Source organism: Siphateles boraxobius, unplaced genomic scaffold, assembly GCF_051911475.1.
Source record: "Siphateles boraxobius isolate OS27281-9 unplaced genomic scaffold, OSU_SipBor_1 475, whole genome shotgun sequence".
Taxonomy (NCBI): Eukaryota; Metazoa; Chordata; class Actinopteri; order Cypriniformes; family Leuciscidae; genus Siphateles; species Siphateles boraxobius.
The window spans coordinates 15,001-29,895 of NW_027509114.1; the positions used below are offsets into that span (position 1 = coordinate 15,001).

At 57.7% G+C, this 14,895-nt stretch overlaps 1 long non-coding RNA gene across 1 annotated transcript in view; it reads left to right on the forward strand.

Moving 5' to 3' along the window:
• The window catches only part of LOC143710552 (uncharacterized), a 26,885-nt gene extending 12,340 nt beyond the window's left edge, over window positions 1–14,545 (forward strand). The window contains exon 2 of the long non-coding RNA XR_013194581.1: window positions 13,964–14,545. This is a non-coding gene — a long non-coding RNA (uncharacterized LOC143710552). The remainder of the gene's footprint in view (window positions 1–13,963) is intronic.
• The last annotated feature ends 350 nt before the right edge of the window (window positions 14,546–14,895 follow it).

The window sequence follows — 14,895 nt, forward strand, 5'->3', positions numbered from 1 at the left end:
GACATTTTCGGCGGGTGAATCCCTGTAAGGAATTGGGGACTTCATCACATATGATGAAAAATCCCCAATTCTTTACAGGGATTCACCCGCTGAAAATGTCTAAGTCGACAAACAGCATCCCACCTGCAACTTATTTGACGGAGCTCTTTGTGGACAGTTTGATTTTATGCCAATTTTGCATAATTAATATCTGTAATGTACATCAGATCGTTGTGCTATATGACCCCAGAGTATGGAGCCCCAAGTCGGCTTGGTTCCCGAGTTACGCCCGGTCAGATATGGGACTTTGACCGGGTGTATCTCAGAAACCACGCCGACTTGGGGCTCCATACTCCGGGCATGGGGAGGCACCCTTGGGCCCCCCCATGACCCCAGAGTATGGAGCCCCAAATCGGCTTGGTTCCTGAGTTATGCTCGGTCAGAGATGGGACTTTGACCGGGTGTATCTCGAAAACCACGCCGACTTGGAGCTCCATACTCCGGGCATGGGGAGGGCCCATAGGGCCCCTTCAGACCCCACCGTCCCCAGCTCCTGGGACATTCCGATTCCGAGATACGGCCACTTCCTGTCCAGCTTTGACCGGGCGTATCTCGGAAACCACGCCGAATTGGAGCTCCATACTCTGGGCACAGGGGGGTCTCCTCGAGCACCCCCCACGCCCAGAGCATGGAGCCCCAACTCGGCTTACTTTTATAGTTACGTCCGGTCAAAGTTCCAACTTTTGAGGTGGCGTATCTCTGGAGCCAAGCCGAGTCGGGCCTCCGAACTCTGGGGACGCGGGTCGCCCCCCCACGCCCAGAGTCTGGAGCCCCAAATCGTCCGGTTCCCGGAGCCGGGTAAACGGTGGGACTAACTGGGACTCTCTTAAGGTAGGGTTGACCAGAGTGCATTTGTAAGTTTGAACCGGTGTATCTGAGTGCTGAAGCCGAGTTGGGGCTCCATGCTCTGGGCACAGGGGGGTCTCATAGTGGTCCCCCCACGCCCGGAGTATGGAGCCCCAACTCGGCTAACTTTTCGAGCCAGGTCCGGTCAAAGTTCCAAATTTGAGGTGGCATATCTCTGGAACCAAGCCGAGTTGGGGCTCCATACTCTGGGCATGGGGAGGGCCCATAGGGCCCCTTCAGAACCCACCGTCCCCAGCTCCTGGGACATTCCGATTCCGAGATACGGCCACTTCCGGTCCAGGTTTGACCGGGTTTATCTCGGAAACCACGCCGAATTGGAGCTCCATACTCTGGGCACAGGGGGGTCTCCTCGAGCACCCCCCACGCCCAGAGTATGGAGCCCCAACTCGGCTTACTTTTATAGTTACGTCCGGTCAAAGTTCCAACTTTTGAGGTGGCGTATCTCTGGAGCCAAGCCGAGTCGGGCCTCCGAACTCTGGGGACGCGGGTCGCCCCCCCCCGCGCCCAGAGTCTGGAGCCCCAAATCGTCCGGTTCCCGGAGCCGGGTAAACGGCGGGACTAACTGGGACTCTCTTAAGGTAGGGTTGACCAGAGTGCATTTGTTTGAACCGGTGTATCTCAGTGCTGAAGCCGAGTTGGGGCTCCATGCTCTGGGCACATGGGGGTCTCATAGTGGTCCCCCCACGCCCAGAGTATGGAGCCCCAACTCGGCTAACCTTTCGAGTTAGGTCCGGTCAAAGTTCCAACTTTGAGGTGGCATATCTCTGGAACCAAGCCGATTTGGGGCTCCATACTCTGGGCACAGGGGGGTCTCATAGTGGTCCCCCCACGCCCAGAGTATGGAGCCCCAACTCGGCTAACTTTTTGAGTTAGGTCCGGTCAAAGTTCCAACTTTGAGGTGGCATATCTCTGGAACCAAGCCGATTTGGGGCTCCATACGCTGGGCACAGGGGGATGTCCTCGAGCACCCCCCACGCCCAGAGTTTGGAGTCCCAACTCGGCTTACTTTTCGAGATACGCCCGGTCAAACCTGGACAGGAAGTGAGCGTATCTCGGGAACCGAGCCGAGTTGGGGCTCCATACGCTGGGCACAGGGGGGTGTCCTCGAGCACCCCCCACGCCCAGAGTATGGAGCCCCAACTCGGCTTACTTTTCGAGTTAGGTCCGGTCAAAGTTCCAAATTTGAGGTGGCATATCTCTGGAACCAAGCCGAGTTGGGGCTCCGTACGCTGGGCACAGGGGGGTGTCCTCGAGCACCCCCCACGCCCAGAGTTTGGAGTCCCAACTCGGCTTACTTTTCGAGATACGCCCGATCAAACCTGGACAGGAAGTGACCGTATCTCGGGAACCGAGCAGAGTCCGGCCCCCTTACGCCCGGTGTCGGGGGGTCTCGTCGTACTCCCCCCACCCCCAGAGTCCGGAGCCCCAACTCGGCCTCCTCTCCGAGTTACGCCCGGTCGAATCCGGACAGGAAGTGGCCGTATCTCGGGACCGGGAGGTCCCCGGGGTTCGGGACGGCGGGAGAAGTAGGGTCCCCCGGGGTCCCCTCACCACCCGCCGTCCCCGGCCTCTGGGACCCCCCGGTCCCGAGATAGGCCCGGTAACGCGCGAGGGACTTTTTGAAAAAGCGGCCCGTATCTCGGGAAGGGGAGGTCCCAGAGTCTCGCCCTTTCGGGGGTCGGGGGATCCCTCCGGGCCCCCTCTGACCCAGCCTCCCCGGGCCCCTGGGACCTTTCCTTCCGAGGCGCGCGCCGTCCCGTCGGGCCACTTTTCTCCGGGACCGGGGGGGCACCGGAGCTCCGGGGCGGGCTCGTCGGAAGGGGCCCACCGAGACCCTACTTTGACCCGAGTTTGGAGTCTCTAGGCGGCCGGGTCCCCGAGCCACAGCCGCCCAAAGTCGGTGCCCTTTTCCCGGTCCGAAAAACGCCTCAGAGTCCAAAACCTGCAGTGGGCCGGGACTTCCGGGGCCCCTGAGGCTCTGGCGGCGGTCCCGGGAAGGTTCACCTTTCTCGGGCACGGTCAGGTCGCCCCCGCGGTCCCGGGAGTCCCGTCGGAGACGTGGGTGTCAGCCACGAGCGCAGCGTGGTGGGGAAATTTTTGTTTTTCGCGAATATCTCGACAAGCACGCGGCGAAAAAATTCCAAACTCGGGTCGCTCGTAGGGCTCGAGGGGGCCTATCCAACGAGCCCACCCACGTCCCCGAGGGCCGTCGGGCCAGGGAGTTACGCCCGGTCAAAGGCGCACCTTTACGGGCTTATATCTCGGGAACCCCCGGCCCAATATTCCCCAAACTCTAATAGATCGTAGTGCCGGACGAGGCCTTTCGAAAGAGCCCACCCCCGAGGTCCAACTCGCCCGGGTCCCCGAGTTACAGCCGTCCAAAGTCGGGGGTCCCAGCGAACGGCGATCCCGTAGGGGGCGCTCCCGAGGCCCGTCACTCCAGGGTTCGAGCAAGGGCCCTACTGGGACCCCCTCACCCGAATTTGAGCTCTCTGGGTCTTCGCGTTCCCGAGATACGGGCGATTTTGTTCCGAGGCCGTGACGTCATCGGCGGCCGCCATTTTGAAGCGCGCCCGGTGGTTTTCGGCCGATATCTCCGCGAAAACACCACCAAAATTCACCAAACCGGTACCGTTTTGTTCGTCTCGACTAGACGCTTCCAACGAGCTCGGTGCCCGCCGAAGCCGTCGAGTTTTCGCCGAGATATTCGCGTTTTTCGCTTTCGCGGCGCTGTATCTCGGGCCCCCGGGGGCCCCCGGAGCTGCGGGTGGTCTCGTTGGAAAGCTCTCGTCCCGCTCTAAACACGATAAAAATTTGGCGTCGATCGGACGCGGCTTCGCCGAGTTACGGCCGTTTAAAGCCGTTTGCAGTGGGTTACCATCCTGCAAACTGCATGCGCTCGTCGGCGGCCCGCCCGCGGGCCGAGCTCGGTGCTTCATACCCGGCTTAAAGCGCCCAGCCCCGCGGTTCTGGAGGAACTGCCGGAGCAAAGGGTGTCCTGCAACGGGCCATTTGGGTTATGGGGAGAAGGGGAGTGTGTGTGTGTGTGTGTGCGCGCGCGCGCGCTTGCCCCCCTTTCTCCCTGGGAGCGTGGCTTGGCCCTGGGGGCTCGTCTCTCCACGGAGGTCTCTCGCCCGCCCCGGGTGGCTCGATCCCGGGGCACGGCTCGGTCCTCCTCGGTGGGGTTGGCTGAGCTCCAGAGCCGAGCTCGCTCCAAAACCTAAGTGCCAAACGTTGGCGGTGACCGGAAGACCCAGGCGCTCGGTCCTTCCCGACCAGCCCCGAAGAGGTCGGTCCGTCCTGGGCCAGACGCAGGTTCGCCCGCCGCCCCGGGTGCCTCGTCTGGAGCCGAGACGGTCCTAAAACTGACCACAGGGGTTGTATGGCGAGGGAGTGTGGTGGAGGCACACACACACACACACACACACACACACACACACACACACACACACACACACACACACACACACCACCACCACCCTCGGAGGGCCTCCAGGAGCAATCCAATCCAAGCCCAGCCAGGAGGCACTCTGGGTGGGATAAAATCTGAATTGTGCCAGTGCCATGGAGCTCTGGAGGGAGAGGGCCTCCAGGAGCAATCCAAGCCCAGCCCAGGTGGCACTCTGGTTGGGTGGGATAAAATCTGAATTTTGCCAGTGCCATGGAGCTCTGGAGGGACAGGGCCTCCAGGAGCAATCCAAGCCCAGCCAGGTGGCACTCTGGTTGGGTGGGATAAAATCTGAATTTTGCCAGTGCCATGGAGCTCTGGAGGGAGAGGGCCTCCAGGAGCAATCCAAGCCCAGCCCAGGTGGCACTCTGGTTGGGTGGGATAAAATCTGAATTTTGCCAGTGCCATGGAGCTCTGGAGGGACAGGGCCTCCAGGAGCAATCCAAGCCCAGCCAGGAGGCACTCTGGTTGGGTGGGATAAAATCTGAATTTTGCCAGTGCCATGGAGCTCTGGAGGGAGAGGGCCTCCAGGAGCAATCCAAGCCCAGCCCAGGTGGCACTCTGGTTGGGTGGGATAAAATCTGAATTTTGCCAGTGCCATGGAGCTCTGGAGGGACAGGGCCTCCAGGAGCAATCCAAGCCCAGCCAGGTGGCACTCTGGTTGGGTGGGATAAAATCTGAATTTTGCCAGTGCCATGGAGCTCTGGAGGGAGAGGGCCTCCAGGAGCAATCCAAGCCCAGCCCAGGTGGCACTCTGGTTGGGTGGGATAAAATCTGAATTTTGCCAGTGCCATGGAGCTCTGGAGGGACAGGGCCTCCAGGAGCAATCCAAGCCCAGCCCAGGTGGCACTCTGGTTGGGTGGGATAAAATCTGAATTTTGCCAGTGCCATGGAGCTCTGGAGGGAGAGGGCCTCCAGGAGCAATCCAAGCCCAGCCCAGGTGGCACTCTGGTTGGGTGGGATAAAATCTGAATTTTGCCAGTGCCATGGAGCTCTGGAGGGAGAGGGCCTCCAGGAGCAATCCAAGCCCAGCCCAGGTGGCACTCTGGTTGGGTGGGATAAAATCTGAATTTTGCCAGTGCCATGGAGCTCTGGAGGGAGAGGGCCTCCAGGAGCAATCCAAGCCCAGCCCAGGTGGCACTCTGGTTGGGTGGGATAAAATCTGAATTTTGCCAGTGCCATGGAGCCCTGGAGGGAGAGGGCCTCCGGGAGCATTCCAAGCCCAACCAGGTGGCACTCTGGGGACGGGGGGGTGGATGAAATCTGAATTTTGCCAGTGCCATGGAGCCCTGGAGGGACAGGGCCTCCAGGAGCAATCCAAGCCCAGCCAGGTGGCACTCTGGTTGGGTGGGATAAAATCTGAATTTTGCCAGTGCCATGGAGCCCTGGAGGGAGAGGGCCTCCGGGAGCATTCCAAGCCCAACCAGGTGGCACTCTGGGGACGGGGGGGTGGATGAAATCTGAATTTTGCCAGTGCCATGGAGCCCTGGAGGGACAGGGCCTCCAGGAGCAATCCAAGCCCAGCCAGGTGGCACTCTGGTTGGGTGGGATAAAATCTGAATTTTGCCAGTGCCATGGAGCCCTGGAGGGAGAGGGCCTCCGGGAGCATTCCAAGCCCAACCAGGTGGCACTCTGGGGACGGGGGGGTGGATGAAATCTGAATTTTGCCAGTGCCATGGAGCCCTGGAGGGAGAGGGCCTCCGGGAGCAATCCAAGCCCAGCCAGGTGGCACCCTGGCTGGGGAGGGAGGTTGAAAATGACCGAGTTGGATCACTGGGAGTCCTGAGCACCAGGGCCCCTTCAAGGCAGAGAGCAAAGCCAGCGAGACTGCACTCTGGCTGGGGAGTAACTGGAAAAAACATGAAACATCCAGGAAGAGACGGGCTGATTTTCTAAAAATCTGAATCCCAGGTGAGGTGCAGCTCTCCTGGGCACGAATAAAAGCTCAAATGCCAGGCTTTAAACATGACAGAGTCCACGATGTTGCTGTGGTCTCAAAGCTCCAGGACCTTCAGGGCAGTGGACCAAGCCGTAGAGGTTGCACTCTGGCTGGGTGAGCGAGTTCAATCTCCGCCACGGTGGAGCTCTTAAAAACATGAAACCTCCAGGAAAAGACGGTCTGATTTTCCTCTAAAGTCCATCCCAGGGTGGGTGCATCTCTCCTGGGCACGAATAAAGCCCAAAGCCCATGGAGAAAATGACCCTGAAGCCAAGCTCTTGAAAATGACAAAGTCCAAAAAAGTTGAGGTGCGTTCAGAGCTCCGTGCTCTACGACCTCATTGGCCGTCCCAGGGAGGGTGCACCGTCCTGGGCAAGAGTCAGATTCTCCCGCCCTCCCTGGAGCTCCGTGTGGAGCAAAGACGGTCCTAAAACGTCCCTTCGGGCTTCTGTAGAGGAGACAAACACTTTTGAATGACAAAGTCCACGATGTTGCTGTGGTCTCAAAGCTCCAGGGCCTTCAAGGCAGTGGACCAAAACGGAGAGGTTGCACTCTGGCTGGGTGAGCGAGTTCAATCTCCGCCACGGTGGAGCTCTTAAAAACATGAAACCTCCAGGAAAAGACGGTCTGATTTTCCTCTAATGTCCATCCCAGGGTGGGTGCATCTCTCCTGGGCACGAATAAAGCTCAAACGCCCACGGTGGAATGCCGAGCTTTAAAAATGACAGAGTCCACGATGTTGCTGTGGTCTGAAAGCTCCAGGGCCTTCAAGGCAGTGGACCAAGCCGGAGAGGTTGCACTCCGGCTGGGTGAGCGAGTTCAATCTCCGCCACGGCGGAGCTCTTAAAACCATGAAACCTCCAGGAAAAGACGGGCTGATTTTCCTCTAATGTCCATCCCAGGGTGGGTGCATCTCTCCTGGGCACGAATAAAGCTCAAACGCCCACGGTGGAATGCCGAGCTTTAAAAATGACAGAGTCCACGATGTTGCTGTGGACTGAAAGCTCCAGGGCCTTCAAGGCAGTGGACCAAGCCGGAGAGGTTGCACTCTGGCTGGGTGAGCGAGTTCAATCTCCGCCAAGGTGGAGCTCTTAAAACCATGAAACCTCCAGGAAAAGACGGGCTAATTTTCCTCTAATGTCCATCCCAGGGTGGGTGCATCTCTCCTGGACACGAATAAAGCCCAAAGCCCATGGAGAAAATGACCCTGAAACCAAGCTCTTGAAAATGACAAAGTCCAAAAAAGTTGCGGTGCGTTCAGAGCTCCATGCTCTACGACCTCACTGGGAAGCCCAGGGAGGGTGGACCGTCCTGGGCCAGAGTCATATTCGCCCGCCCTCCCTGGAGCTCATATTGGAGCAAAGACGGTCCTAAAACGGCCCTTCGGGCTTCTGTGGAGGAGACAAGCTCTTACAAATGACAGAGTCCACGATGTTGCTGTGGTCTCAAAGCTCCAGGGCCTTCAAGGCAGTGGACCAAGCCGGAGAGGTTGCACTCTGGCTGGGTGAGCGAGTTCAATCTCCGCCACGGCGGAGCTCTTAAAACCATGAAACCTCCAGGAAAAGACGGGCTGATTTTCCTCTAATGTCCATCCCAGGGTGGGTGCATCTCTCCTGGACACGAATAAAGCCCAAAGCCCATGGAGAAAATGACCCTGAAGCCAAGCTCTCGAAAATGACAAAGTCCAAAAAGTTGCGGTGCGTTCAGAGCTCCATGCTCTAAGACCTCATTGGCCGACCCAGGGAGGGTGCACCGTCCTGGGCAAGAGTCAGATTCGCCCGCCCTCCCTGGAGCTCCGTGTGGAGCAAAGACGGTCTTAAAACGACCCTTCGGGCTTCTGTAGAGGAGACAAGCTCTTACAAATGACAGAGTCCACGATGTTGCTGTGGTCTGAAAGCTCCAGGGCCTTCAAGGCAGTGGACCAAGCCGGAGAGGTTGCACTCTGGCTGGGTGAGCGAGTTCAATCTCCGCCAAGGTGGAGCTCTTAAAACCATGAAACCTCCAGGAAAAGACGGGCTGATTTTCCTCTAATGTCCATCCCAGGGTGGGTGCATCTCTCCTGGACACGAATAAAGCCCAAAGCCCATGGAGAAAATGACCCTGAAGCCAAGCTCTCGAAAATGACAAAGTCCAAAAAGTTGCGGTGCGTTCAGAGCTCCATGCTCTAAGACCTCATTGGCCGACCCAGGGAGGGTGCACCGTCCTGGGCAAGAGTCAGATTCGCCCGCCCTCCCTGGAGCTCCGTGTGGAGCAAAGACGGTCTTAAAACGTCCCTTCGGGCTTCTGTAGAGGAGACAAGCTCTTACAAATGACAGAGTCCACGATGTTGCTGTGGTCTGAAAGCTCCAGGGCCTTCAAGGCAGTGGACCAAGCCGGAGAGGTTGCACTCTGGCTGGGTGAGCGAGTTCAATCTCCGCCAAGGTGGAGCTCTTAAAACCATGAAACCTCCAGGAAAAGACGGGCTAATTTTCCTCTAATGTCCATCCCAGGGTGGGTGCATCTCTCCTGGACACGAATAAAGCCCAAAGCCCATGGAGAAAATGACCCTGAAGCCAAGCTCTCGAAAATGACAAAGTCCAAAAAGTTGCGGTGCGTTCAGAGCTCCATGCTCTAAGACCTCATTGGCCGACCCAGGGAGGGTGCACCGTCCTGGGCAAGAGTCAGATTTGCCCGCCCTCCCTGGAGCTCCGTGTGGAGCAAAGACGGTCTTAAAACGACCCTTCGGGCTTCTGTAGAGGAGACAAGCTCTTACAAATGACAGAGTCCACGATGTTGCTGTGGTCTGAAAGCTCCAGGGCCTTCAAGGCAGTGGACCAAGCCGGAGAGGTTGCACTCTGGCTGGGTGAGCGAGTTCAATCTCCGCCAAGGTGGAGCTCTTAAAACCATGAAACCTCCAGGAAAAGACGGGCTGATTTTCCTCTAATGTCCATCCCAGGGTGGGTGCATCTCTCCTGGACACGAATAAAGCCCAAAGCCCATGGAGAAAATGACCCTGAAGCCAAGCTCTCGAAAATGACAAAGTCCAAAAAGTTGCGGTGCGTTCAGAGCTCCATGCTCTAAGACCTCATTGGCCGACCCAGGGAGGGTGCACCGTCCTGGGCAAGAGTCAGATTCGCCCGCCCTCCCTGGAGCTCCGTGTGGAGCAAAGACGGTCTTAAAACGACCCTTCGGGCTTCTGTAGAGGAGACAAGCTCTTACAAATGACAGAGTCCACGATGTTGCTGTGGTCTGAAAGCTCCAGGGCCTTCAAGGCAGTGGACCAAGCCGGAGAGGTTGCACTCTGGCTGGGTGAGCGAGTTCAATCTCCGCCAAGGTGGAGCTCTTAAAACCATGAAACCTCCAGGAAAAGACGGGCTGATTTTCCTCTAATGTCCATCCCAGGGTGGGTGCATCTCTCCTGGACACGAATAAAGCCCAAAGCCCATGGAGAAAATGACCCTGAAGCCAAGCTCTCGAAAATGACAAAGTCCAAAAAGTTGCGGTGCGTTCAGAGCTCCATGCTCTAAGACCTCATTGGCCGACCCAGGGAGGGTGCACCGTCCTGGGCAAGAGTCAGATTCGCCCGCCCTCCCTGGAGCTCCGTGTGGAGCAAAGACGGTCCTAAAACGTCCCTTCGGGCTTCTGTAGAGGAGACAAGCTCTTACAAATGACAGAGTCCACGATGTTGCTGTGGTCTGAAAGCTCCAGGGCCTTCAAGGCAGTGGACCAAGCCGGAGAGGTTGCACTCTGGCTGGGTGAGCGAGTTCAATCTCCGCCAAGGTGGAGCTCTTAAAACCATGAAACCTCCAGGAAAAGACGGTCTGATTTTCCTCTAATGTCCATCCCAGGGTGGGTGCACCTCTCCTGGGCACGAATAAAGCCCAAAGCCCATGGAGAAAATGACCCTGAAACCAAGCTCTCGAAAATGACAAAGTCCAAAAATGTTGCGGCTCTTTCAGAGCTCCATGCTCTCGGACCTCACTGGGAAGCCCAGGGAGGGTGGACCGTCCTGGGCAAGAGTCAGATTCGCCCGCCCTCCCTGGAGCTCCGTATGGAGCAAAGACGGTCTTAAAACGTCCCTTTGGGCTTCTGTAGAGGAGACAAGCTCTTTCAAATGACAGAGTCCACGATGTTGCTGTGGTCTGACAGCTCCAGGGCCTTCAAGGCAGTGGACCAAGCCGGAGAGGTTGCACTCTGGCTGGGTGAGCGAGTTCAATCTCCGCCAAGGTGGAGCTCTTAAAACCATGAAACCTCCAGGAAAAGACGGGCTGATTTTCCTCTAATGTCCATCCCAGGGTGGGTGCATCTCTCCTGGACACGAATAAAGCCCAAAGCCCATGGAGAAAATGACCCTGAAGCCAAGCTCTCGAAAATGACAAAGTCCAAAAAGTTGCGGTGCGTTCAGAGCTCCATGCTCTAAGACCTCATTGGCCGACCCAGGGAGGGTGCACCGTCCTGGGCAAGAGTCAGATTCGCCCGCCCTCCCTGGAGCTCCGTGTGGAGCAAAGACGGTCTTAAAACGTCCCTTCGGGCTTCTGTAGAGGAGACAAGCTCTTACAAATGACAGAGTCCACGATGTTGCTGTGGTCTGAAAGCTCCAGGGCCTTCAAGGCAGTGGACCAAGCCGGAGAGGTTGCACTCTGGCTGGGTGAGCGAGTTCAATCTCCGCCAAGGTGGAGCTCTTAAAACCATGAAACCTCCAGGAAAAGACGGGCTGATTTTCCTCTAATGTCCATCCCAGGGTGGGTGCATCTCTCCTGGACACGAATAAAGCCCAAAGCCCATGGAGAAAATGACCCTGAAGCCAAGCTCTCGAAAATGACAAAGTCCAAAAAGTTGCGGTGCGTTCAGAGCTCCATGCTCTAAGACCTCATTGGCCGACCCAGGGAGGGTGCACCGTCCTGGGCAAGAGTCAGATTCGCCCGCCCTCCCTGGAGCTCCGTGTGGAGCAAAGACGGTCTTAAAACGTCCCTTCGGGCTTCTGTAGAGGAGACAAGCTCTTGCAAATGACAAAGTCCTAAAAGTTGCGTTGGTCTCAAAGCTCCAGGGCCTTCAAGGCAGTGGACCAAGCCGGAGAGGTTGCACTCTGGCTGGGTGAGCGAGTTCAATCTCCGCCACGGTGGAGCTCTTAAATACATGAAACCTCCAGGAAAAGTCGGGCCCGTTCTTCTGAAAAAGTCCTTCCCAGGCAAAGCGCACCTCTCCTGGGCACGAATAAAGCCCAAAGCCCATGGAGAAAATGACCCTGAAACCAAGCTCTTGAAAATGACAAAGTCCAAAAAAGTTGCGGTGCGTTCAGAGCTCCATGCTCTCGGACCTCACTGGGAAGCCCAGGGAGGGTGGACCGTCCTGGGCCAGAGTCATATTCGCCCGCCCTCCCTGGAGCTCATATTGGAGCAAAGACGGTCCTAAAACGGCCCTTCGGGCTTCTGTGGAGGAGACAAGCTCTTACAAATGACAGAGTCCACGATGTTGCTGTGGTCTCAAAGCTCCAGGGCCTTCAAGGCAGTGGACCAAGCCGGAGAGGTTGCACTCTGGCTGGGTGAGCGAGTTCAATCTCCGCCACGGCGGAGCTCTTAAAAACATGAAACCTCCAGGAAAAGACGGGCCCGTTCTTCTGAAAAAGTCCATCCCAGGCAAAGCGCACCTCTCCCGGGCACGAATAAAGCCCAAAGCCCGTGGAGAAAATGACCCTGAAGCCAAGCTCTTGAAAATGACAAAGTCCAAAAAAGTTGCGGTGCGTTCAGAGCTCCATGCTCTACGACCCTCATTGGCCGTCCCAGGGAGGGTGCACCGTCCTGGGCAAGAGTCAGATTCCCCCGCCCTCCCTGGAGCTCTGTGTGGAGCAAAGACGGTCCTAAAACGTCCCTTCAGGCTTTTGTAGAGGAGGTGGAGAAGCCTTCCTGGGCACGAAGCAAGCTCAAACGCCCATGGCGGGCTTGACTCTGGAGTCAAATTCGAAAAAAATTGACCGAGTCCAAAAAGTTGCTGTGGGTTCAAAGCTCCATGCTCTACGACCTCCCTGGCTAGCCCAGGGAGGGTGCACCGTCCTGGGCCAGAGTCAGATTCGCCCGCCACCCGCTGGAGCTCCATCTGGAGAAAAGACGGTCCTGAAACGGACCTTCGGGGCTTTATCGGGGAAGGGAAGTAGAGCGGTGGAGGGCACGCACAACCCATGAACAGACCGTCGTGAGCCCCGCTCGGAGTCTCTCTGCGTGGGTATAAAAATACAGATTACACAGTGCGCTCGGTGGAGCTCTGGAAGTCCTGGTGGGAGACGGCCCCCAGGGGAAAAAAAAGCCCGGCCGGGGTGTGCTCTGGCTGGGGAGAGAAAGAATTCAATCTCCACCGCGGGGGTGGATCACCGCATGTACGAAACATCCAGGAAAATGACGGCTGCTGGTTTACTTCTCTAAGTGCTTCCCAGGAAGGGTGCAGCCTTCCTGGGCACGAATCGAATCCAAAGCCCCCATGGCGGGCATGACTCTGGAGTCAAAAGGTTGCTGTGGGTTCAGAGCTTCCATGGTATCAGACCTTTCTGGCCATCCCAGGGAGGGTGCGCCGTCCTGGTTCAGATTCAGATTCGCCCCAACCCCTGGAGCTCCTTCTGGAGAAAAGATGGTCCTGAAACGGACCTTGGGGTCTTTATCGGGGAGGGGAAGTAGTGCGGTGGAGGGCACACAGAACCCATTAACAGACCTCCGTGAGCCCCCCGCTCAGAGTCTCTCTGCTTGGGTATAAAAATCCAGATTACACAGTGCGCACGGTGGAGCTCTGGAAGTCCTGGTGGGACCCCCAGGGAAAAAAATAAAAGCCCGCCCGGGGTACGCTCTGACTGGGGAGAGAAATAATAATTCAATCTCCACCGCGGCGGTGGATCTCTGCATGTACGAAACCTCCAGGAAAATGACGGCTGCTGGTTTTCTTCTCTAACTGCATCCCAGGAAGGGTGCAGACTTCCTGGGCACGAATCAAGCTCAAAGTCCCCTTGGCGGGCCTGACTCTGGAGTCAAATTTGAAAAATTGACAAGAGTCCAAAATGTTGCCGTGTGATCAGAGCTCCACGATCTCAGAACCTCCCTGGCCATCCCAGGGAGGGTGCGCCGTCCTGGGTCAGATTCAGTTTCGCTCCACACCCCTGGAGCTCCTTCTGGAGAAAAGACGGTCCTAAAACGGACCTTGGGGTCTTTATCGGGGAGGGGAAGTAGTGCGGTGGAGGGCACACAGAACCCATTAACAGACCACCGTGAGCCCCCCGCTCAGAGTCTCTCTGCTTGGGTATAAAATCCAGATTACACAGTGCGCGCGGTGGAGCTCTGGAAGTCCTGGTGGGAGAGGGCCCCCAGGAAAAAAAAAAAAGCCCGGTCATGTTGCGCTGGGGAGAGAAAGAATTCAATCACCACCGCGGCGGTGGATCTCTGCATGTACGAAACCTCCAGGAAAATGACGGCTGCTGGTTTTCTTATCTAACTGCATCCCAGGAAGGGTGCAGACTTCCTGGGCACTAATCAAGCGCAAAGTCCCCTTGGCGGGCCTGACTCTGGAGTCAAATTTGAAAAAGTGAGAACCGTGGTGGTCAGACCGGGTTGGGAAACGATCTGACCCAGCCCAGATAAAGTGCACTCTGTGCGGGCGAGACTTCCAGGAAACGCGCGGGTCTGGTTTGGACACCCAGACTCTCCTCGGACAAGGTAACGGAAGACGGGCGCCTCCGGGTTGCCTGGGGCCCGGAGGGGTGCACCCTCTCCTTCGGGCCGTCGCTGTCAGGGTTGCCTGGTCGATTGGAACTTTGGACGCGCCTGGGGACGGCCCCTGCCCGGTCGCGAGACCGCTATGGGCAGCTTGCTCCTCCCCGCTTTGCGCGTCGACTCGAGACGCGGCCTCCCTCCGGGGAAAGCAGGCCGCGTCGACCTCGGGAGACTCAGATGGCCCGTCTGAAAACGGATGTCCGCAGCGGTGGCGTCGGGAGCGTCGTCAGGCTTTGACGGTTGGCGGGGTTTCGTTGGGGGCCCCCCATCACGGCACAGAGCCTGACTTCGCCCCGCGCCTCCCACCCGCTTTGAAAAGCACCCTTCCCCGTTACGGCCTCGATCCAGAGGCCTACCACCCCCCGCCCTCACGGCGGACGGTTCCTCACGCGCCCTATGAGCGGCCGTGCCGCCTCGAGCCCAGGCCCGAGCGGAGCGAGACCCGTGTGTAGGAAACCCGCGCGTCGCAGGTTCGTCCGTCCCGGGGCTCCTCGGTTGATCCCGGGGTAAAACAAAAACCATATGCTTGTCGAACCGTCGGTCTGGGTAAACGGCAAAACGACTCCAGGGGCTTGAGACACCCCTGGAGCGACGGAGGAAGGTGCACCTCCGAAAGAAAAATGAAATTACGGACAGTGTCCGATCGAATGAGGTCCACGGAACAGAGAACCGTGGTGGTCAGACCGGGTGGGGAAGCGGTCTGGCTCAGCCCAGATAAAATGCACTCTGTGCGGGCGAGACTTCCAGTAAACGCGGGGGCTGGTTTGGACACCCAGACTCACCGCCGGTGCCCTGGGCGTGCATCCAGTGTGTGAAGGTGCACCGTCCTGGGCGAGCAGAGGGTGAAAGACACACAACACTCCTCGTAAGAAAAT